This window comes from Macrotis lagotis, chromosome 1, assembly GCF_037893015.1.
Source record: "Macrotis lagotis isolate mMagLag1 chromosome 1, bilby.v1.9.chrom.fasta, whole genome shotgun sequence".
Lineage (NCBI taxonomy): Eukaryota > Metazoa > Chordata > Mammalia > Peramelemorphia > Peramelidae > Macrotis > Macrotis lagotis.
Window position 1 is genome coordinate 685,171,955 of NC_133658.1, and position 25,221 is coordinate 685,197,175.

Consider the following 25,221-nt stretch of genomic DNA (forward strand, 5'->3'; position numbering starts at 1 on the left):
TAGATCAAATCATCTACATTTTGTAGCTGCAGAAGCTGAAATATAGAGAAGCTAAATATTTTATCCACCTTTACAAAGCAAAGCTCAGACGAACTAAAGTTTGCTAACTTCTAGACCAAGAGACCTGAATCAGTTCTTTGAAATTACGGTAAAAACTGGTGCTCCCATTTGCAACCATTGATATTCCCAACACTTAAGCTATTCTGGTCAGGATGAGGTGAGAATGATAAGGTAAAAATGTTACTTGTTGAACTCAATGCAATGTTCTAACAAACAGGCTAACTTCTTAACAATCACATATAGTTCAGTTTGAATTCAATGTCTGCTGGTCTTGGTTTCACCTCTACTTATTTCCATTACCTTGCATATTAGAGATGTCAAGTTGATGGGCCTGCTGTTCCCCAGGGTGGCTATTATAAATCCTGGTGCAGCCCTGAAATGCTTCCAGTCTTCTGGAACCTCATTTGAACTAAGCAAGTCCTCTATAATGATCATTAATGATGTATTGCTGGAATGTAAATGTTGGATATTAATCTTTTGTTTATTTTGCTGCTCCATCAGATTTTTATAGAGGGATCTTTGTAATGTGTGGTTAATTGACAGCCAGGGTAGCCCCCCCCCCCCCATATGAAGACTGTGGTTTTGGTTGAAAATTCACAGTAACAAATGAAATTTCCTCAAGGTGCTGAGATTTTGACCCTTACTCCTTTCACTACTGTGACTCTTGTTGTTGAAACAGCCCTATGACACGATACTGAGGTCCACCATGGTGTAAACCTTCAAGTGAATTGAACTTTGTGTTTTGTCATAGATCTAAGAATCCAGCCAGCTTCATGACTAGATGGGGGTGGGGAGGGTGGGGGGGGAGTCTATTTCAGGAAGGAAAGAAGGAAGGAAGGAAGGAAGGAACGAAGGAGGGAGGGAGGGAGGGAAGGAGGGAGGGAAGGAGGGAAGGAGGGAAGGAAGGAAGGAGGGAAAGAGGGAAGGAAGGAGGGAAGGAAGGAGGGAAGGAAGGAAGGAGGGAAGGAAGGAAGGAAAGGAAGGGAGTTTTGAGACTGGATTAATTCTGGTAGTTCCTTGAAGGCAGAGGCAGCTAGAATATGTGGCAGACAGAGCCACATTTGGATTTGGATCCTAGAATTTGAAATCAAGAATACCTATGTTTCAGTTTTGCCTCAGATTGCTGTATGATTCTGGGTAAATCATGAATCTTTATCAGCCTCAGTTTCCTCATCTCTATCATGGGGATAATGGCACCAGAGTTGTGATGAGGATAAAACTAGATTACATATAAAGTGAATGGCAAACCTTATAAACATTAACTATTGTTATAATCCTAATTCTTGACAGCTCTATGACCCTAAGAAAGTCACTTAACCTCTTTAAGGCTATCAATTGCAGAGTGCTAAAAAAAATGAGTTTCCTCACCTGGGCCTCCCCTCTAACCAATGAAATCACAGGTCTAGGTCCATTCTCTATCCTCTAGTATTATTAATTCTATTCAACATTTATGTATGACCCATGTAAGGTACCTTGGTAGGTATCTGGATAAAAAGACCAAAACAAAACTTTTCCTGACATCCAGGAATATATATTCTACTGGGTGGTTACAATATGTCCATGGATAAGGAAATAAAATGTAATTTGAGAATGGTGAACACATTAATTGAGAAAAAATAACAAAAGGCTTCATGGATGGGGCTGTACCTGAACTGACATTCAGATAATGATTCTGTGAAAGAGAAATGAAGACAGAATGCATTCCAGGTACTGAGGATGGCTTGTGTCCATGCATATGGGAGATAAAAGAATGAATCAGGAAATCAACTAAGTAGTTCATTTTAGCTGTTCCACTGAAATGGGTGGTATATAAAGAATGCAAAATCTGGTAATCTGAAGATAGATTGTGGTGGGTTTTAAATATCAGATTGAGGAGTTTGGATTTTATTCTAGAGGCAATAGGGAGTTACTAAAGATTTTGGAGTAAAACAGTAATGTGGTCAGACCTGTGCCCAGGAAGATGATTTTGGTAACTGTATTACGGATGCATCATGGAGAGTAAAGACAAGAGGCATGGAGAACATTTAGGAAAATTCTGTTTGTTGTAAGGCTCCTGGGACATCCAATTTCCATCAGTCCAATACTCCTACTCATCTTTATTTGAATGCACTCAATAAGCCTTTGAGCCTGGTCTTCCTTGGACTCCTGCTATGTGGGTTGAACTGGAACAAGGCCTGCCAGTGGGTGGGAGGGAGGGAGGGCAATGTTTTCTACATCACTGCTAGTTCATAAGGATACCTGAAATTCCATTATAATTTTGTCTATTTGTGCTTACCAAAACTTCCCAAAGTCCCCTTCTCCTGCCTATCCCTGACCACTTTGGAGAAAGTACTGTACTCATTAGCAGTCAAAAAGAAAAAGGAAAACTATAGTGAAGTTTAATTATAAGAATGGGGGATGTGATTCTAGGACCCTGAAGCTGAAAGGAATGTGAGTTTAGGATGAAGAAACTGAGGCACAGAGAGCTAGAGTGACTTAGTCACACAGAGACCTTTGTGGTAGGGCCATCAATTCTCTAAGGAAGTTATTTTGACCAGGAGTATTGTGAAAGGGTTGGAAGTGTCAGGAGGGAATGAGATGGAACAGGGTTACAAAAAAAAGCAAACCAGATCAAAACAAAGAGACTTCTGTAAGAGCTAAAGGATAAATTAAGCAATTAATACTGTCATAGCTGTAAGAGGAGCTTTTCAACCCAAAGACAATGAAATTAGGCTAGGCCAAAATGCTATTGAGGATCACTTCAATTTGGGGCTGATGGTCAACAGAACAGTGCAAGACACATACAGAAAACTCATGCTGCAAATTGCTAATTCTTTATTCCAAATTAGGATGAATTTTGTGGGATTACTGGAATGGAACATCAGGAAAACACAGCAGCCAGTGGCAGAGATAGGAGAGTTGATGCCAAAGAATTCTTACCACAAAAAAATGTATATGAGTTAACTCCTGGACAAAAGACCATAAGGAGAAATTGTGGAGGAGTATTGCTAAGACAAAAAGGAATGAAAATATATTGAGTGATATCAAGGGGGAGAACTTCCACCCACTGAAAACAGCAAACCTGAATCTCGGGTAGGATTTGATAGTCATAGGGCTGGGAAGAACCAGTTGATTGGGGGTCTCAGAGATCACCTACTCCAAACTATCCCGGAGCAAGAATTATCTCCAGAGCATTTACTGCCCTTCAGCCTTTGCTTGACCAGAAATCCAAAATCCATTTGGGAGCAGTTAACTTATTAGGAAAGATACCTTTTACCACTAAATGTCACTTATTACTACTAGTACTACCCTTTGAAATTAGTCTAATTTCTCTTGACTAGCAGGGGGTTTTCCCCCCCTTTTCTTTAAAGATTGAGTCTCCCTATCTCACCCAGGCAGGAAGTAGCTGTCACTCATAGGCAGATGCTAACAGTGATTGGCATGAAAGCTTTAAGAAGTTCCATTTTTTTTAGGTTTTTGCAAGGCAAATGGGGTTAAGTGGCTTGCCCAAGGCCACACAACTAGGTAATTATTAAGTGTTTGAGACTGGATTTGAACCCAGGTACTCCTGACTTCAGGGCCGGTGCTTTATCCACTGTGCCACCTAGCCGCCCCAGTTCCATTTTTCTGAACAAAACCAATTAGCTATTCCAAATGCAGTCTGGTTACCCTTTTTACCTGCACCCACACATGGTTGCCCATCTTAGTACAGAAACCCATTTACTCTAGTCCTATTGTAGTTCAGAACCCCCCAGATCAAGTAATTCACCAATCTCAGCTTCAACCACAGCTGGAATTTTAGGCACATACCACTATGCCCTTCATACATCACAGTTATTCAGATTCTTTGGACTCATGGAATCATGAGTTCTGAGAGAAAAAAGAAAAAACTCCCAAGACAAAGGTTCTGAGTAGTTAATTTATTTATTTATTAATTTATTAATAATTTAATTTATTAATTATGGCTAGCAAGCAATCAATAGATTGAGGTCAGTGACCCTCTCCTAAATCAAAGATAACCCCTTGGAGAACATCTGATGTTTAAATACCCTTGGAGGAGTAGGTAGAAATCAATTCTGATCAGTTAACAAGTAATGAGAGAATGAATATTATGACAGGTAGGCTTCTAGGTCTGTAGGAACATTTTTGTCACTACTTTTAGATAATTCTGCCTCCATCAAGGTCACTGAACAATGAACAATGGTAGGGTAAGAATTATAGTTGGATAAGGTGGTCTTTACCCTTTGATCAGAACTAAGCTCTCTCTGTTGGATGAGGTCCTGCCCAAGATTGAGGAGAATGACTTCACAAGGACTGAATGAGAACAGAAAGAAAAAAAAAACCTGGTTCCTCCCCCCATATTAATTGGCTAATAATCATTTCAGTTTAAAACCAGTAAGATGGTATGAATAATTCTTGAGTAGTATTTAGCATAGGTCAAGGTATATCATAGATACTTTATGATTAACATTCATTGACCAAATGATTTTTCCCTCTGTCACCCATACCATTCTGCTATCCATTCCTGCTGACCAGAGCTATGGAGGTAGGAAATGCTGATAGCATTAGCCATGACTATGTACACACATTTTTTTGGTTTATTTTTGCAAGGCAAATGGGGTTAAGTGGCTTTCCCAAGGCTACACAGCTAGGTAATTAAGTGTCTGAGGCCAGATTTGAACTCAGGTACTCCGGACTCCAGGGCCAGTACTCTATCCACTGAGCCACCTAGCCACCCTATGTACACACTCTTAACAGATGTCCTAATCTCCACACTCTTTGCTCAATCTTAATGAGCCATACTATAGCCAAAGATTGATTCCTTCCAGCTTCTCTATTATATTGATGTTACACTGATGATCAATAGCCAATTTCCTTGACAAACAATAATAGCATTTATATACCGCTTTAAGATTTTCAAAACACTTTACATATATTATCTCATTTAATCCTCACAGCTTCCCTGGAGACAGGTATTAGGGACATGTCCAGAATCTGAGGTAGACTGAATTTAGCTCTTCCTGCCTCCAAGTCTAGATCTCCATGGACTGTACCACTCAGTTCTTTAAAGATAATCTCATTATGTGCAACTTTTACTAAATTTAATATTCTTTGTGTCTGATTTGAGAATTGACTAGTTTCCTGGCTTCAAAGACTTCATGTAAGAATGTGTGTTTACAGCAATATTTAGGGGTCAGAAAAGCAGTTTGACATAATGAAGAGCAGCATGGACAAGGACATTAGTTCAAATCCTAGTTCTGCCACTTTCTACCTGCACCACTGTCTCTGCTCCCTCACCTACAAAATGCATGATTTTGCCTAAATGTTATCTAAAATTTCTTTCAGTTTTAAAGTCTAAACTACTGTTAACTTGCTACCTGACCTTAGAGAAGTCACCTTATCTGAGTCTTCATCTATAAGATAAGGAGTTTCAGACTACATTTACTGAAATCTTCCTTCCTCTTCTTTAGTCTTTAATTTCTGTAAATTGTTTATTGAGAAGAGTTTACTCCAGATAACACTGGTCACTTGTTATTAAAAAAAATTCTCAAAAGATATTTATCACAATTAATTTGTAAAACTTTGTAGAATATATAAAATAGAAACTAGTTTCCATGTTTAATTAGGAAAATTGATTTAGAGCTAGAAAAGGACCTTAAGAAGTCATTTAGCCCAACCTCTGCCTCCACCAACCCTAATATACCCTTTTACAACTGAGGAAATTAAGATAATGCAGTTACCCAAGGTTAAATAAGAAGGGAATTTTGGTTCCCTTCAAAAATAATCTACAATCAATTCTTTCCATCATACTGAAAATGGTTAAAGACTATTCTAATGATTTGAGTATGAAGACTTTGCATCTTTTTGATAGTTATAGTTGCTCTCACTGATTGGTTGATTGAGGCCTAGGATAATTTGGTTGATTCAGGCTGCTGTAGTCTTGAGAACACACAGACTTAGGGATTTAAAGGTTTCCAACATATCAGAGAGACATGAGCACCTGAAAAGACTTTGGTCGCAGAGTAGAAAAGCTTCTCTCTTGGCACTGCTTCGGGGCCTGCTCCTCTCACCTCAGTCCTTGAGCCCACCATGAGGAGGTAGGCAGGAGCAGGATCGCTTGGGCCATCTTGGCCCCTCTTGGACAGATGAATGCTAAAGAATTCTTGGGTAATGAGTTTCTGGATCCAGCTGCGGAGCTCGAGTAGCTCCTGGTGGGGTGGGGGTGGGGGGGTAGGAAATTAAGCTCTTAATTCTCAGCTTCAATTTATAGTCCTGAATTCAGCGCCCGTTTCAAGATCTCGGAAACTTGGCCCCATTGGCTATTCCCCAAAGCCGGGATTCGGTCAACGGAGATATGACTAAAAACAAACCCCAAGCAGCGATTTCCATTTTACTTTTTTTTTATTTCATTTTGTATTCAGAGGCCAATCCCACTACCATCCATTGGCGCTGCCCCCATGCTGCCCCCCACGCAGGTCTTCGGGCCTGCACTGCAGGGTGCACCTTCCTTGCCCCCAGCTGGACCCTGGTGCCCACCAGGCCCAAGCAACCACCTGGAGCAGGTGACGCCAGTGACCATCGGCGGCTTCGTGGTCACCACGGCCCGGCAGGGCAGAGCAGGCCGTGGAGGTGCTCAGGCCGGCCCGGGTCATGGCGCACACATGCCCCCCTTTCGCCCCTCCCATCACCCCCAGCCTGTGGCCTAGAGTCCTCCAGTTGGTTTCTTTATTGTTATTATTGGTGTTTCTGATTCTTAGAGTCTCCATTTGGGGTAGTTTTTTTTGTTTGTTTGTTTTTTAGGTTTTTGCAAGGCAAATGAGGTTAAGTGGCTTGCCCAAGGCCACACAGCTAGGTAATTATTAAGTGTCTGAGACCGTATTTGAACCCAGGTACTCCTGACTCCAAGGCCGGTACTTTATCCACTACGCCACCTAGCTGCCGGATTTGGGGTAGTTTTGGCAAAGATCCTGGAAGGGTTTGGCATATCCTTCCCCAGTTCCATTTACAAATGAAGAATCTGAGGCAAATGGAATTAAGCGCCTGGCGCCGGGGAACACAGCTCATAGATTGGGGAAGGGGAGTCTTCCTGATTGCAGACCCAGCACTTAGCCACTGTGCCCCCTGGTTCTCTGTTGTCCAGTTTTTAACTTTGTAAAATTGTCCAGGCTTAGATCTGGTTTCCCCTCCGAAGCTATATATTTATTTCATAATCATTGGGTCTAATGCCAGTAACTGAAGAAAGTCACCCACCTCTTTCTAGGATTTTGGTGACACTACTTTTAGTAGCTCTCTCTAGCCTGTTTTCCATTTCATAAAAGCTTGCCTCTAACTTATAGCCTAACAATCTACTATGTTCTCCAAAATTCTAACCTATGCTCCAATTTTTTTTTTAAGTATAAATATTGTGTTTTCTTCACTCATTTGGCAATGGAGACCTGACCTGAGAAAAGCCTGTAATAAACATATTATACTCAGAAGCATACTTAAGTTAACCAACGTGCCAAACAAAAATAGAAACTAGTGATTTCCTACACCCCCCCCCCCAACAGCTTTGTTCTTTCAGCAGAAATTCTACAGTGTATTACTACAAAATGTGGACTAGGGCCCTTGGGTATTTTCTAACAACAAGCTAACAATGGCTGAGTCACTTCATTTAAGAAACACAGCTAACTAAGCACTAATTTATTTGAAGAAAAATTTCAGGGGACTTTCATCATGCTTGCACAAGATCCAGATTATCTGAGGACTCTGTAAATCCATAAATTCATCCTGCCATGATAGACTATTACTAATCTTAAAAAGTCATTGCTGTCTGTTGGCTCAAATGTGTGCTTCATGTTGAAACCCCAGAAGATTTATAAATAGACAATACTGAATCATAGCTCTATTTAAAATTCATTATCTTGGACTTCAAACTCTTCTCTATGTGAAGCATTAAGTTCTTATATAATATTTCTATTATATCCTATGAATAACACAATTTCTTAACCCTTCAACTCTACATATCTATAGATCAGTCTCTTCCCCATTCCTTTTCCTTCAGGGATGGAATGTACCCTGGACATAGTTCAATTTCGATTCAATTAATGATGATTGAACATTCACAGGAATAGCATCCAATAGGTTGTTGGAAGTGTGGACCATAGTTTAGGAGACAGGTCAAGGCTGAAAAATTTTTATCAGCACATCATCAATAATAATAGTAATAATATTTCTATAGTGCCAATTTATGTACTGAATGTCATGCTAAGTACTTTGCACATATCTCATTTGAATCTCACAGCAACCCTGAAAGGTAGATGCTATAATTAGCCTCATTTTATAGTTGAGAAAATTGATTCAGACAGAAGTTAAGTGACTTATCATGGGACACACAGCTAGTAAATGTCTAAGGCCATGTTTTAATTCAGATCTTTCCAACTTCTGACCCAGGGCACTATCATTCTGTCATCCAAGGAAGTCATCCACATTAGTAACCATTGAAACTATGAAAATGACAATTGCTCTGAAAGAAGCAAAAGAAAGACAGAAAATCCAAAGATTGGACTTAAAGTGATGGAGGGGAGTCTCATAAGAACACAGGATCAAAGGCTTATGTTTTTTAATCTGAAAGAGATCTCAGAGATTAGTTGATAAAGAAGCAGAAAGGCACACCAGAAGGTTACTATTGTGAGACATCATGAAAGTCAAAAAGATTTTCAAGAAGAAAAAGGTGATAATCAGTGTCAACTGCTTCAGAAAAGTTCAGTGATATTCTATAAGTCTGAGAAAAGTGGAGGATTGATTTGAGTCAACCTATCAATTAACTCCACTTCATTTAAACCAAGTGACAAGAGATTAAAACTGATATCATTGTCAGGTGTGATCATTCCATCAGAAGTGTAAACTCTATGTGAATAAGGCCAACATATTAATCAGACTCTAGACTAAGCCCAAAAAGTCCTCATCAATATAGAAGTCATTGAAATCTATTGGATGACCTAAAGTGACCCTTTAACAGGAATTCTGTTCATATTTGTTGAGAGACTTGCTTACGCCCTGTGAGTTTTGTATAAAAAAGTGGACGAGTAGCTGAGTGCTGGAAGCCTCCCGCTAAATCTCAGAGAAGGAAGTGCTTGTGGAGAAGGGACACGGAGCAGGGCACCTAAACATCAGTTTGAGTCACCTCTGCAATTCTTTTGACCAGAAAAGACATTATGAACATTGGAAGATCTAAGGTTTGGATTTTGCAGTACCATCAGTGACCGGTGGCAGTGTACACAACAGGAGTTGAAGTCAGACCTAGGCACATTGACAAAAGGGGACTTCAAGTCTAGTCTATAAGGAGCCCAGCAGAGATACTATACAATGCTTATGGGCATTGTAAGTAGTTTATCCACAATGAATACCTCACATGGAGGAGAAAAGGACTTCAAGTAACTCTTTACAACATTCTCTCTAATCTTGAGCCTATTTTCCCTAGATTGTATATACTAGTTAGAGAATGTCATAGACTTTTGCAGGATCTTTCCTACTAATTCATACTGCCTTATTAAATACTCTTTACTTAAAGCTAATTGAGCCTGTCTGACTAATTGATATCAATGACAATTATTTGAGGAAGTAGCTGATAGGGACTCAGAAGTTATAGTATTAGGAAAATATACCTTTCCCAAACACTGATAGTTAACCTACATCCCTAAGGGGACACAACAGTCAAAACTCTTGGGTATCTGATTCACCAGTGTATGTATTGTTTGGGAAAATAAGTTCTAATCCTACTTTTAAACATGGAGTGGAACAAAAGGGGCAAAAGTCAGATTGTAGTAACCAGTAGAGAGTAGAAGATGAGGAAGTAGAAGCACTTGGTGGATGAAAATGGAACAAACTCTGAAACAGATCCCACTTTATAGCTGAGTAGGTTAAGTGAGTTTTGTGAGTGAGTGACCTAGATTGGAACCTGGATCTTCTGATTTCTCATCGTTTGTTGTTTTTAAGTCAATTTCAACTGTGTCTGGCTCTTGGTGACCCCATTTGGGGTTGTATTGACAAAGATACTAGAGAAGTTTGCCATTTTCTTCAATTTATTTTACAGAAAGGAGGCAAAAAGGATTAAGTGATTTGCCCAGCCCAGTTGCTCATACAACTAGAAAATATCTGAGAATAGATTTGAATTGAAGGAGATGAGTATTTTGGACTAAGCCACTTAGATGTTTGATTTCTAATCTAGTGATTAAAAAACAAAAACAAACAAATATCCCCAACTATATCATGTTCCTCATATAGTTTAATTCTTCTATTATATTTTAGCCATAAAATACATTATGCTTTAGCTAACATTCTTTCTTATTTTATATTTCTAGAGAGGACAGTGTGATAATAGTGGGGGAAAATGCTTGTTTTGGAATCAGAGGAGTTCGACTTAAATCTCAGGTCAGTCCTTCACGTAGTTTGACTTTGAACAAGTCATCTAGTCACTCTGGGACTCTATGGTTTATCTGTAAAAGAAGGGCTATGGATTATATGGTACCTAAGATTTCTTTCAGCACAAATCTTTGATTTTATATATCACTTCATCTCATTGGATCATTGTTTCCTCATCTATAACATGTAGCTATTGAACAAGACAATCTTGAAAATTTCTCACCCTTCTTAAACTAGTATTCTAAGATCCTAGTTTTTAAGACAAGCATTTATGACAATTATAGATATACTAAACAATATGTATGTTATCTAATGCTAAAATAAGCATTCTTATTTTCCCCATTTGGTAGTTGAGGAGATTGAAACTAAGAAAAATTATCACCAATAGAATTTGAAACCTGATATTCCAGAGATTCCAGATTCCAACTCTACTGTTCTCACCCACTGTACAAGCTACCTTTAAAAGTCACTTGGATCAAGGTCTATATTGGTTGTAGTATTCCAATTTGTATATCTTAATACTAAGGTTGTAGCTTGGGTATAGAAGCATGTACAGAGTCTGGCTTGACTGCTCCCATACTTTATACCTGTTGGTTGTCTGATTTGATAAATTATTCACTCTGTTACCCTTGTGGATAAACTAAAGCATGCCATGAACTAATCTGCTGGTTGTACTAGCAGAACCTTTGATGTCCTAAACTCTTCTGCACCATATCACTTTCTTTCAAATTTGAATTTTAATAGATATTGAGACCTACTATATAATGCCAGAAATTTTGCTTATTTTTTACCTTATATGGGTTTTCCCTGCCTCCACATCTCTCCAGTCCTAATAGGCTGTTCTCTAGTCATGAATCTGCAATCTTGTACTTGTGAAGGTAAATAGTATATTTATTCTTATTAAATTCCATTTATTATTAAGTCAGGACAAATATTCTAAACTGTCAAGTTATTGCTTCATCCTGATACTGTCGTTCAATGTGTTTATCATCTCTGCCAATGTCCTGTCACATGCCAATTTGATTTGTGTGCCGTCTCTAATTTTATCCAAATAATTTACAAAAATGAAGAGAGTAGGGCCAAGCAAGCATAGATACCTGGAGCATTCCACTGGACACTTCTTTAAAATTGGCCATAAATGCATTAATGACTAATCATTGGTATAATCATCTAACCTACACCTCTCTCTTCTTCACAAAAATAAAATGAGAAACTTTATTGAATGTTTTGTTTGCTAATATCTATATAAACCATATTCCTCTAATGTATCAGTTTGGTGGCACTGGTCAAAGAAGGAAATAAGGTTTGTCTAGCATGACTGTCTTGTTGAAAAAATGAGGGCTCTTTATGATCACAACTTATTGTTCTATAGGTACATGAACCATTTCCTGAATAATACTTCTTACTATGTTTTAAGAAATCAGTGAAGTTCTCTGACCTCTAGTTTTTAGACTCACTCCTTTAGTCCTGTGGTGTCCCTCCTATTCATTACAGTCTTTTAGAGCTCGTTGACAGTGGTTCAGCAAGTGTGTAAATTGGTTCTTTCATTTAACATGAATTGGTAAACTATGGCCAAAGAGCCAAATCTGACCCACTAACTTTATTTTAAAATATAAAATAGGGTACACTAAAACAGGTGTCAGGCCTGGATTTGACAAGCAGCTCTTGCCTTAAAATATATTTCATGTGGGTCAGATGGCTAGGATTAATGAAAAGCAAGTAGTTTCTTTCTTGCTATCTCTCCAGTCACCCTGAGAATCAACTCCTATATATTCATTGCCCAAAAGGAGAGACAATAATCATCTATTGTTAAGTTAACAGAGAGATACCCTAATACCACTCAGCAGGAAATCATAGACCATCTGTGCTTGCTTCCTTTTCCTTTGATACTACTATATGATCTCAAATCCCATTCACCTGTTGGTTTCCATCAGCATTCTTTGTAGAACAAGCAACTGCTTCTTCATCAGACAGAACAATCCTCTCTTCTTGGAAAGAGCCTCAGGCCCCAAGGAGTCATAAACTGGCAGGATAGCAGTGACAATTACCTGAATTTATTATGTTCTTTAACAGAAAAGCAAATTCTGGAAAATAGAGATTTTCAATTTCAAGTACTATCTTCTCCTTCTGTCTTAAAGCATAGAACACAAAGAAAATAAAATTTGTTACTTATACCTAGTGTTCAATGGTCCAATTTTCATTTTCCTTCCTCATTAATTATTCCACCCTTCAGCTTTTTACATACAGGTCAGCATTCTCCTTTGTCTTATCATATCCTTTGTTTTTATATGTAAATCTTTCTTCTGTTTTTAAACAGAATATTTTATTCTTTCTGATAACCTGGAACATAAACACTCATTGAGCTCATTTACTTCCTATGGTAAGAAAGAAACCAGCCTGAATTTTGAGTTCAAATAACTATCACTCAGTTATGATACAACTTGAAATAGAACATAATTGGGCAGGTTACTTTTGATTTCTTCCAGTCTTCCATACCTGCTGGAAGTGAAATCCTTATTTATTTGTCATAAATTAATTGTCATAGTTTAATTTTAATTTATTTGTTGTTTTTCTTTCTTTTTTTTTGGCAAGGTGATAGGGTTAAGTGATTCGCCTAAGGTCACAGAGCTAGGCAACTACTAAGTGTCTGAGGTCAAATTTGAACTCAGGTCCTCCTGACTCCAGGGCTGGTGCTCTATTGACTTCGTCACCTAGCTGCCCCTATTTGTCTTATTTTATAATCTGTACACTGAGACTGAATCTCTGGGCCTCTGTTTTTCATATGGAATTTTCAGTATCTCAGAGATCAGCACCCTCCAAATATAGATGTACAAAGAGAGGTATATCTATCTCATACTGGAATCATACACATGCCTCCAGGACCTTCTGAACATTCATTTTATAATTGATACTATAATTTATGATGAATGACATCTGACTCCTCCCCAACCTTTACTAACATCCAAATTACACAGCAACCTTAGGACCAACATAAGTCACCATGTGATTATTTCAATTCCTAATGATTTAGTCATTTAGGGCAAAATATGAGAACTATGTACCAACAAGACCTCAGAAATAGTTATGACACACAAAAATGTACTATCTTTAAAGTACTGAGACATAGGAAGCCCAAATGGGGTAACACTCCCAAATGTCCCAGAGTATTTGAAGCTCTGTTTACATTCTCACTATCTCACTTACATAGTCTGAAGTTTCTTTTCCCATGGAAAAATATATTCAATGAAAGACAATAGTGTGCTCTAGTGAAAAGAGGGTGAAATTCAGGAAGAAAAAACAAAAATAAACCTGGATTCTAATCCCTAGTTCTGGCACTAACGGTGTGACTTTAGGTAAGTCACTCAAACTCTCAATGCCTTAATTTTCTCATCCATAAAATAGAGATAAAAATAATTAATATCCTACCTATTACTGTGAGTTGTAGAAAGGGTCATATGATATAATGTTGATAACCACACAGCGCTCAGTATAAATGTATTAGCAGGAAAATGATTCCTCTCTAAAAAACTCTTCCCTGCTTCACTTTTTGAATACTCTCCTTTCCCAAGGTTCTCTTTCTTCTCAGCACCTGAGGATGACCAGGCAGAGCTGAAAATATACTACAATGCTCTCAGCAGAACCTCTTTGCCTCTCATTCATTTCAGCTTTTTTTCACATAGAACTAATATGGTCCCAGCTTACATCTCTAAACTCTGTCACTAGAGCAGACTCTAACAAACATTTTATCAAGTATAATAAGTTGGATAGCCCTCTACTTCCTTTTTCTCTCTTATACTTCATATATATATATATATATATATATATATATATATATATATATATATATATATATATTCCTGAAAGCTGCCTCTTCATGTCCCTAGTCTCCTTCCACCTTTCTGCCTGAACTTCTACTTCTATCCCAGAAATTTCCCTTTCTCCTTCCTCCCACTCATTTTTCCCTTGGGAGAGAAATTAGCTGCCTGCTAAGTGAAAAATAATTTAAAATAAAACTTGAAGAAATTCACATTTTTTTTGGTTTATTTTTGCAAAGCAGTGGGGTTAAGAGACTTGCCCAAGGTCACACAGCTAGGTAATTATTAAGTATCTGAAGTCATAATTGGACTTAGGTCTTCCTGACTCCAGGGTTTGTGCTTTATCCACTACTCCACTGAGCTTCCCCAATTCATATAATAGCTTACAAAAAATTGTTTCTTCATGTCCTTTTTTATTTCCAGACCATCTTGACAAACACAAGAAAGCTCCTTTGACTCCTCTGCTCCTTCCTGAAACTCTTGCTGCCACTACTCTGAAGAGTGAATTATTGAATGTCTACATTTAAGGGCAGTTAAGAGGTGCAATAGAGTGTTTGGACCTGGAGTCAGGAAGGCTCATCTTCCTGGATTCAATTCTAACACTCAGATACTAGCTGTGTGACCTTGGGCAAGTCATTTCACCTTTGTGTCAGTTTCTGCATCTGTAAAATGGGGATAATAATGGTACCCATCTCTAAGATTTCTTATAAGTATCACAGGAGATAATAATTGTAAAGTTTATATCACAATGCCTAATACATAGTAAATACTATTCAAATAATTACTCTTACTACTACTACTACTACTATTATTATTATTATTGTTGTTGTTGTTGTTGTTGTTAATTTCTTAGGGAATACTAAGTCTTAACAAACTGGAAGTTGAAGTCTATGCTTTCTGAAATTTCTTTGTTGGCTTACTATCTTTACATATATGCCTTAGTAATGTACTTCATATTTTAATGTCTCTATTTTTCTCTTTTAGGAAACAGGTTATAATACAGAGGAAGTATTAAAAAATAATTCCTGGCTCATCTAGGAAATAGGAGTGATGGGGATCAGAGTAGGCTAGTGATAAAGAAATACAGGTAAGGAACAGAGAAGTAATTAAGTTCAATTCAGCAAACATTTCCAAATGCCTTCCATGTTCAAAGCACTGTGCTCCATAAGTGAGATATAAGAACAAAAATCCTAATAGACTATCCTCCGAGTGTTTATAGTATTTGGAGAATATAAGTACAGAGAAATAAATACAAGGTAACTTAAAAAAGAGGAAGTATTAATAACCACAGGTTAAGAAGATGAGAATGATGGTAGCCTCAGAGAAAATGACATCTGAACAGAACCTTGAAGAAAATGAGGATTCTGAGAGGAAGAAATAAGAACAAAGTGCATTCCAAGCATGGGTTATTCTTTGAGGACATGCCTAACAAAGGGCAACAAAATGACAGGTGTAGAGAAGAGTTAGTAATCCATATGGATTAAATTCAGTAAGAGTTCACATGATTTACAATTCAAATCTCAGTTGTATTACATATTTTGTGACCTTAGGTAAGTCCTTACTAGGATTCTTTCCACTTTAGTAAAATGACGGGGATGAGTAGAACTAGAAGATCTCTAGGGAGCGTTCTAAGATTCTGTCATCTTATGAACTTCTTGGAGGGACATTAGAAACAGTAGGAGAAAGTCAGATTTAAAAGAATTCAGTGAAAAACAATAACCTGGGACAAATTCCACAGAACCATGGTAGGCTGAGGGGTCCTGGCTTATTCTCTACAGAAGTATCCCTACAGAACAAGGGGTAAGAAATGATATCATAATGATAATCATAAAGAATGATTAACTCTGTAAAGAGTAGCCTCAGAAGCCAGAGGGATGTGATGACTTTGATCTGCTTCTAGCACTGGACAGGCCCCCCCCTTCAAACAATCTTAGCCAGTATACAGGTAGCAAAAATGTCAGCAGCTATGGAAATAGCAGGAACAGGATTAGCAGCCGCAGCTGCAGCCTCGACCTTAGAGGTACCTTTGGGGAGTAAGAAAGATGGAGGGAATATGTGCTTGTATGTATCTAGACATACTATATTACTTAGTGGGTTTCAGATAAATATTCATACTTCATTCTGGTTCTAGGGAATGAATTTTTAGCCTATAATTCTTTAAAATTTATTATAGCTTTAAACTTAATTGGGTGAAAATATTTATTGGTGGGGGAGGGACACAATTACCCAATTATCAAAGCTAGAATGAATATCCTAGGAGGGACACTAAAACTATCCTTAAGTACTGAAAGGATTTTATTATGGTAACTCTTAACACAATAATGAATGTTATGGTCCCATGGTCTTTTTTTTTTTTTTTAACAATGGAAAGGAACCATATTATTTCCCATCAGAAAAGCAGGTTTGCATTGGTGGAAAAAAAAGAGAAATACATATTTTCTCTCCATGTTAATAGATTCTGTATATAAGCTTCCATTCCTGAACATTTTCCCCCCTTGAAACATTTTTTTAGAGGGAAGGGGAGGACAGTGAAAAGGAGATGTGGGAACTAGCATTAAAAATATATTGGCATTTTCCCAAACAGGGAGTGCTGACAAGCATAATCATATTACTAAAATCACATCAGCAATGAGATAAATGAAATAAAAACATGATCTAAGAGTGCAGCCCGGTTAGTTGCTGCTTTTGTTCAAGAGATGCTGCATCTTGTTGTGTTCATCTGTCCCCCAAAATGGGACATAGCAGAAAACAATGTGAAGGGGGCTTTTAAAACACATCATTGAGATTACAGCACCTTTTAAAATAAACAGCACCGAATACCAACACAGGTAAAATGTCATTGTGAGACTGAAGATCCGAAATTCAACGGAATGCTTTATAGCTTTCCAGTGTGTGATAAAATCTGTTCACCAGATGTACTATCTGTCTCCTGTGTAGCATACTTGAGCATCATCTAGGCCTGAGGCCCATTTATTTCATGTAATTGCCTTCCCCGTGCACACCTTAGGGCACCCTAATTCTCCACTTTATTCCAGGCACTGTACAGGGTACCATCTGGTAGTTTTAAGCTCATCTCATTTTATTGCATGACTGCAGTGGCTATATTCAGCCCTACAACATGCTTTCAGTGGAGACAGCCTTCTTACTGCCAGCTATTTATTTTTGTCTGAAATAAAGTAGCCCTTAACTACACACTTGCAGAATCTGCATGTGTAGCAGCGGTGGCAGCAGCAGCACTGTCCTGACCCAACAGAGGTTGCTGGTTTGCTTCCTAGCAGTCGAGAAACAATCGGGCCCTGCCAATGTGGAGGCGCAGCTGGTAACTTGTAGAATAAGGCTTCTAAATTCTTCTACTTCTGCAAGGAATGATATCCTTTTTAAGTATCTCATTTGTATTATTTCAATTCAGAGGAGTACAAAAAAAAATAAATGTATTGTATCACATCTGGAAAAGTACTGCTGTGAAATGGCTTAATATATAAAGCTACACACATCATTATGAGCTTCATCACTCATCTCGAGTCCAACTTTACTTCTGTCCCTCATCAACCTGACATTTGTTCACTATTGTTTTCTTTAAATTGTTAAGTTATTCTTTGTGGAAATTTACAGGATCTTAAAATTGAGATTTCAGAAACTTTTACTTAGGATAAGGAATATAAATCTTGTACCACTCAGCTTGTCTGGATTCATTCCCTAATGGGTACCCCTCCATCTCAACTGGGCCACAAATTAGACATGACATATCCTTGCAAATTCATATCTCTCTCTCTCACACACACACACACACACACACACACACACACACACACACACACACACAGACACGCACACACACCCTTCTTCTCTTCCTTTATCTCTTTCCCCTCATTTCCCCTATTTCCCTCTTCCTCCTCTTCACTCACGCTCTCTTTCATTCACATGAGGAAATTTAACAAAGAGACTTTGGAATATTTTGCAAGTATAAACCTACCCTGCTGCACACATCTAAAATGGAACTGTTTTTCACCTAGTGCCTACTTCTTCACCAAACCTCTAGAATTATATTTCCTATATATCCCCCTTTTAGTTGATATTTCCTCCCAGGTCAAAGATGGAAGTCTTTTGGCTACTGAAATGACAATGGTGCCACTAGGCTAGGAGGGGCATTCAGGTTGGATGGGTGATGAGGTAAGCTCACCTGCCACTACTGACTCTTGAAGTGTGTTATCTCTGCACGGTCTGCAAGATTACAAATCTTTGACCTGAGATACAGAAATATTCATGGTCATACAAAATGGAAATGCTACCTGACTCTAGTGATCTACATAAATAAATAACCAAACAAGGGGAGGGAGAGAAACTTGCCTTCTAAATAAACCTTTGCTTTCTCTACTTTCAGTTGCCTTTAAGTGTGACAATTAGTGATAATGTCCAGGACAGTATCTTCAAACAAATACCCAGAAGATGAATCCAAAGCTATGTTTCCCATGTGAAAAAAATGAATATTTAAGGGGGGGGGCAAAAGAGCCTGGAAAGGGATCCTTTTCATGTGGATTCTTTACATGTTTTGCATTCACTGGCAATGACAAATGTAGCTAAATGCACCTGGTTGTAGCTGTCTGCCTTGATCTAAAGCCTGTTTGAATGAAAAGAATAACTCCTTTGGTTATTTATTGTCGTAAGCAGAGTTTACTTTGCTGTTTTTAACCTCAGCAGAAATCAAAAATGCCAGTCTGTGATCAGACAAACTGATGAGTTCTCAGCAGCCTTTACAGAGAGTCTTTGGCTAATGTCTTGTAAATCAGTTGGAGATGTCCAGTGACCAAATAGATTCATATTTATTTTCCTGGAAGCTTTTCCCCCCTTCTTTAGCTCCTGAGCAATCTCATTCTATAAAAATGTTAATGCTGGTCTGAATATGAAGGGTAATTTTTTTCCCCCACGGCTCTGTCAAACATATCTTCCTGATAATTAAATGTGCATCCTTGTGCTCTAAGAAAAGTGTTGTTGAACAAAGCAACCACAAATTCAACTAACCTTTGAAGGATGAGGGTGTCAAAGTGTAAGCAGATGTTTTAATTTGCACAATGCTGAGATTTTTGGGATGCCAAATGATCCTAAAATAACTATTGTTTCTTGACAACAGAAGAAAGACATACTTAGGAATGACCTACAAGAATCCCAGTTTCAGAGACAATGTCTTGTTCCATTGAACATGGCATGGGGAGTGAAGCTCAGATGGCTTTACTGCATCCAGCAGCTAATCAGGAACTAGAATTCTATGCTTAGAGCAGATGCTTCAAGAGGGTGAAAATGACAAGCTCCAAGTGTTATCTTAGACATATATATTTATATCTATATAATATACATATATATGCATGTGTATGTATATACAAATATATATGCATATAAATATGATTTTTTTACTCTCTAGTTGAATTCTCAATGAAACAAAATGACATATACTAGCTGTTGTATGTATATTATGTGTGGTAATGAAAGCTTTTAAAATGATTTAGGGGATGTATGTTATAAAATGAGGATGCATACTCTAGCCATGAAATTATGGTATTATACTGTCCTGGATAGGAATTCTTAGATGAACTTATTTTGCAGTGGTGAAATGTTAGAACACATTTTTCATAAGGAGAGATTTATATCAAACATAAGGAAAAACTTCCTGACTGTAAAGACTGTGAGAAAGTTGAAAGGTCTACTGAAGAAGGCTTGGAATCTGCCTCCTGGAGATTGCTGAGACTAGAATGGAGATCTTGTCTTAGTTTCCAGTGAAATATTTGGGGAAGAATGGCCTTGATGAGTGTTTCTTTACTTGTGTCCAGTCTCTAATTTAGTATATGCGTATCTCTAGGTATATACATTTACTCAATACACATGAATACACATACACATTCATGCATGCCACATATAGATATACACATGGGCATGCATAAATACACACGTGTGTGTGTGTGTGTGTGTGTGTGTGTGTGTGTGTTCATAGTGATGTTGCCAGGTGATCCAAAGAGCCAGGTATCAGTTGACTTTCATTTATCTTGCCCTACCCGCTTCTTCACCCTAGCTTTGAAACTCTCACTCATATACCAAATCATTATTTTTTTTCTTTCCATCATGGTATTTTGGTTATTTTGTTGAAACTGCTGAGGAGAATAAGGAATCCCATTATATCATGATCAGTCTAAGAGAATTTTTGTGATTTATTGAAGTTTCCAAAAATACTCGTTGAGGAACAATGGCCTAAGTCAGTTTGTTGGGACACTGATGATGTGCACAATGTAAACTGGAATTCCATGAGAAATTTGTGGTGTTAGTGAATCATCTATAAGGGATTTCCCCTCTTTCCAAGTTAAGAGAGTGACCCTCTGACCTAAGCAGAACTGTCTCAGACCTTCCTTCCCTTATCATCTTTAACTCAGCTCCCACTTCACATCCAATGGCATCAGAAAGAAGAAGGAAGAACCTGGGAGGGAAAAACAAACAAATAAACAAAAAATAAAAACCAAATCCTCCTTTCATCCACCACCAACCCTTTCTGCCTCACTTCTATATCTCAGGCATATGATCTTGACACAACCCCTAAAATGTAAAAGACAAATTGATGGGGTAAAAGAAAAATGAGACAAGAGCTGATATAACTTAGAACTTTGCCTTATTGTTTTTGTTTCATAAATTCCTGTCCTCTTATCTTACTGGGTCATGCAGTGAATAGAACACTGGCCTTGGAGTCAGGAGAACAGGAGTTTGAATCCCACCTCAGACCTTTGACACTCACAAGCTGTGTGACCTTGGACAAGTCACTTAACTCTAATTGCCTCACATTCTGAGGCATCTCCTGTTGTCCTGATTCATATCTGGCCCCTGGACCCAGATGACTCTGGAGGAGAAAGTGAGGCTAGTGATTTAACAAAGCCCTCCCTCACTCAAATCCAATTTAAGTGATTGTCATGGCATCACCTCCCTGATGTCACGGTCTTCTTTGAGAATGAAGGACAAACATTATTTTAATTAACTTCAGACCTGGCTAATACAACCTGTCTACTCCAAGTGGTTCATGGCTTTGACCGTGGAGACCTGAATTTATGGATTGATTCCACCAAAGTGTTTCTGATCCTAAAGGATTCTGTGGCCCATTGAACTTATGAAACATTAAACAAGATGGTTTGAAAGATATCTTTTTGTTGCTATTTTCCTCACATGGTTCTCCCTTTCTTTCCTTTTTCAGTAAGACACAATGGACCCTGAGTCAATGAAGAGAACTATATTCTCTGATTTCATATTAATACTGCTTCAGTGTAGCCACAGTTGTGATACTCTCGGCTTTCTGGTTACCTTGAAAGAATAGAGCCATTATACTCTTACCCATTCTAGCTGTGTACTGGGCACAGGTAAAAGCATTGAAAAAATAGACTGAGATGATATAAGGCAACATGGGATAAAGACCAATATCAGGGGTCAGAGTTCTTGATAAAGGGGGCAATAAATGAAACAAAATATTTGCCTTTTATATAATTTTACATGGCAGTCTCAAAAGTGCATATTGTTGCAAGAGATAGGGATTCACCTTCTCCCAACCTTAACCCAACAATACAATGATGCCAGGGGAGTTCTTTATTTTAACTGAATTTATATAAATGGTAAAGGTCTTCCCAGGACTTTTGAAAGAAAAAGATGAAAGTTTGCCAGCTGCCTCTGAGAAGACCAGTGAATATAATAGGAGGTAATCCACTCTTGCATTGATCTGATAGAGATAGGTACTTATTTTCATTTTTTTATTCATGTATTTATTTTTTCAGTCACTCATTTAGTCATTTGTTTTATACTCTGTATTTATGGCTTCAATACCTAATGTGTCTAACCCAGCACATAGTAGGTACTTAATGAATGCTTACTAATATATTAATTCTCCTTCTACACAAGTAGAGTGTTGGCATAAACCATGACTACTGTTTAGTACTATGTTCTACATAAATGAGGCACAATAAGGAAAATCCAGTATGAAAACATTCATTGGATTGGGTCATTTGGAAACAAAAATGGGAATAAAGTAATTGAGCCAATAGAGAAATTAATAGAATCAAAAAGGACCAAATATTCAGAGCTATAAGATGCCTCAGAAGTTATCATCCCAGCACTCTTACAGATGAGGAAACTGAAACCCCGATTAATTGATTTGTCCAATGTCACAAGGCATTAATTAAAAGTATGATTTACTTCTGCCTCTAAAGCTATTATTTATTTATTTATTTTACTTTTATCACGCTACCTCTGATTTCAAATTGTGTCCTATATTTAAATGCTCCGTTTGGATGATTGTTAGCTGTCCCAATGATGCAACCTCAGTCATTTCCATATTCCCTATACTTATTCATGTAGCATGACCCAATTCCTGAAGGAAAGATCTTCTCTCATCATCTCCTTTGTTGATAAAGAAGGGCTTTTTGATTTTGAAAGTCAAGGTCTTAGAACATGAAAGCCATTTTTACTGTTAAAAATAACCTTTAAAAAGAGGGCCTGGAAATGGGAGAGGGGAAGAAAAGAGCAAAAGACAAGAGACAAGATTCTAGGCTCCTTGAGATTTGCATCTAGAGAACATATCACCCTTCCTTGCAGCTGAGATAGTGAAGATTAAAAATTAGCCACTGTATAGTACATGAGCAGTAACAATTTTTCATAAAGATTTTTACTACACATTTGGGATTATAATTTCAATATTATGCAAATGCATTTTATGAATCTGTAATACAGAATGTGTACTGGCGTTAATGTGCATTAGCAGGCGATCCCATAAAGGCTCCAAAAGAGCCATTTTGGTGTCTGCTTTCAACATGTATTATGAATAATAAGTAAAATGTTCTGGTTTAGAAACAATGATATAAAGATCAAGATTCTTCTTGATATTCACTAGTGTCATATTCTTTCATGACTCCCAAGGAATTCTTCTATTGTTAAGGCACCAGAGGCTGGTTCTTAACCTGTATATCTGGTTTTATATCTCCTCCTCTTAAATGGGATGTGAAAATAAAATAAATGCACTTAATGCATGTAAAAATGATTTTTTTCTATCTTAACTCAGTGTTCATAGTCAAACTGTAAAATTTTGATGTTAGCAAGCTATCATCTATAAAGGGTTGTTTCTTCTCGCCATTTATTAGGTCTTCTGGTTTATCATATGGGTGATCAAAAGAAAATCTTCCCTGTCTTCCCACCCTTTTCTTAGTATATTCCAAATTCCAGTCCTAAAAAAAGCAACACATTATGATGTCACGTAACAGGAGGCAGCTGGATTTGAGAGTCAAGAGACCCAAAGTCTAATTTTGGCTTCAGCACCAATTGTGTGACCTTGGGTAAATAAATCTTTCTGTCACAGTTTGCTCATCTCCAAAGTGAGAGGGCTTAGCTATGAAATCTTTAAGATCACCCTTCTAGCTCTGAAATTAGATAATTTCAGGTCTATGATTCTTTGTCTTAAAGAAATGAAGTTTCCATTCATTTACTTAGGGACTTCAAGTCTAATCTGATATTCCTTTAAGTTTGGTTAGCCAATACAATCACAGACTTTCCATTAAGCTGATGGAGGGAACCAACCAATAAAATCAACAAACATTTATTAAACAACAACTATGTGATAGGCAGTGTGCTTGTCACCACATATACAAATCCATAATCAAAACCATCTTTATCCTCAAGGATATTATATTCTATTAAAGGAGACAATTTAGAAATTCATATCTAAATATAAACATGATATACAAAGTCATTTTAGGGTGAGGATTAGAGCATTAGTCATTTAAGGCATCATGGAAAGCTTCACGGATAAGCTTGAGTTGTGTTTTGAAAGAAATAAGGGATTCTAAGAGGCAAGGAGGGAGTATATATTCCAACTATATGGGACAAACAACTCAAAAGTTACAGAGTTTAATGTGTGACAGAAAATAAAATGGTCTGTTTGGCTGGACCATCAAATATGGAAAATTGAATAACATGAATAAAATTGAATAACTGGAGAGATAGGCTAGAAATGACTTTATTTTTCAAATAGAGTACATATTCAATCTTGTAGGCAAGGTAACCATTGAAGTTCCTTTAATAAGCATGTCCCTATCAAATAGGGTGAGATGGTAAGATTTACACTTTAGGCAAAATCACTTTGGCAGTTGTATGAAGGATGAATTGGAGGAGAGAGACTTGATAGAGGGAGACCATTAGGTGATCCAGAGTCAAGAAAAAAACAATCTCAGTGAGAACCAGAGAGGACTATGTAATGGAAATTGAGTTGGATAAGAATAATAATAAAATATATGTTCATTTAAAAGGAAATTGAACTCAGTAATTATAATGACTAATTTGGTTCTAAAGAATAGGTAATGATAATAGATGCTATTGTTATTAGATATTAGTAGATACATTCAAAGATTATATTTTTGATAGAGAGGGAGAAGATAATTGGATACAGAATACTACATTTATTATCACATTTTGCCTCTGTTTAAGTGATTTTGCTTAAAGTTTTGTAACAAAGGTAGGATCATTGGTTGGGTAGGCTATATTTTGGAAATGACTGTAGTATAAAAACAAAAAAAAACAAAGTGTGGAAAAATCTATATAAATAAATTCTCACTTTCTTTGCTGAGGCTGCTTGGTGGGTCAGTGCATTTTGCTCTAGACCTGGAATTAAGAAGACTTGAGTTCAAATACAACCTCAGACATTTACTAGCTGTGTGACCTGGTTAAGTTACTTAACTTCTGTCTGCCTCAGTTTTCTCATCTGGTAAAGTGTGAATAAAATTAACCCTCTCCTGAAGTAATGTGAGGCTCTGAGATAATATTTATAGGCACTTTACAACCTTAAAGCACTACATAAATTCTTGATATCATTATTTCCTACAAAACCTTGACATAATAATAGATTTAAAAATGCAACAGATCCCCTGACTCAGATTTTTAAAATACTGATGTTTTATTA

General features: G+C 37.4%; 1 long non-coding RNA gene across 6 annotated transcripts in view; it reads left to right on the forward strand.

Annotated features, from left to right (window-relative positions):
* Positions 1-25,221, forward strand: part of LOC141507713 (uncharacterized) — a 181,556-nt gene that overhangs the window by 102,438 nt on the left and 53,897 nt on the right. Inside the window, exon 7 of one of the 6 annotated variants that reach the window (XR_012474254.1) lies at positions 14,682-19,646. The exons of 4 other annotated variants lie outside the window; for them this stretch is intronic. This is a non-coding gene — a long non-coding RNA (uncharacterized LOC141507713). Of the gene's footprint in view, positions 1-10,382; positions 12,801-14,681; positions 19,647-25,221 lie in introns of those variants that run through there. One more of the 6 variants, XR_012474255.1, reaches the window with a different exon arrangement.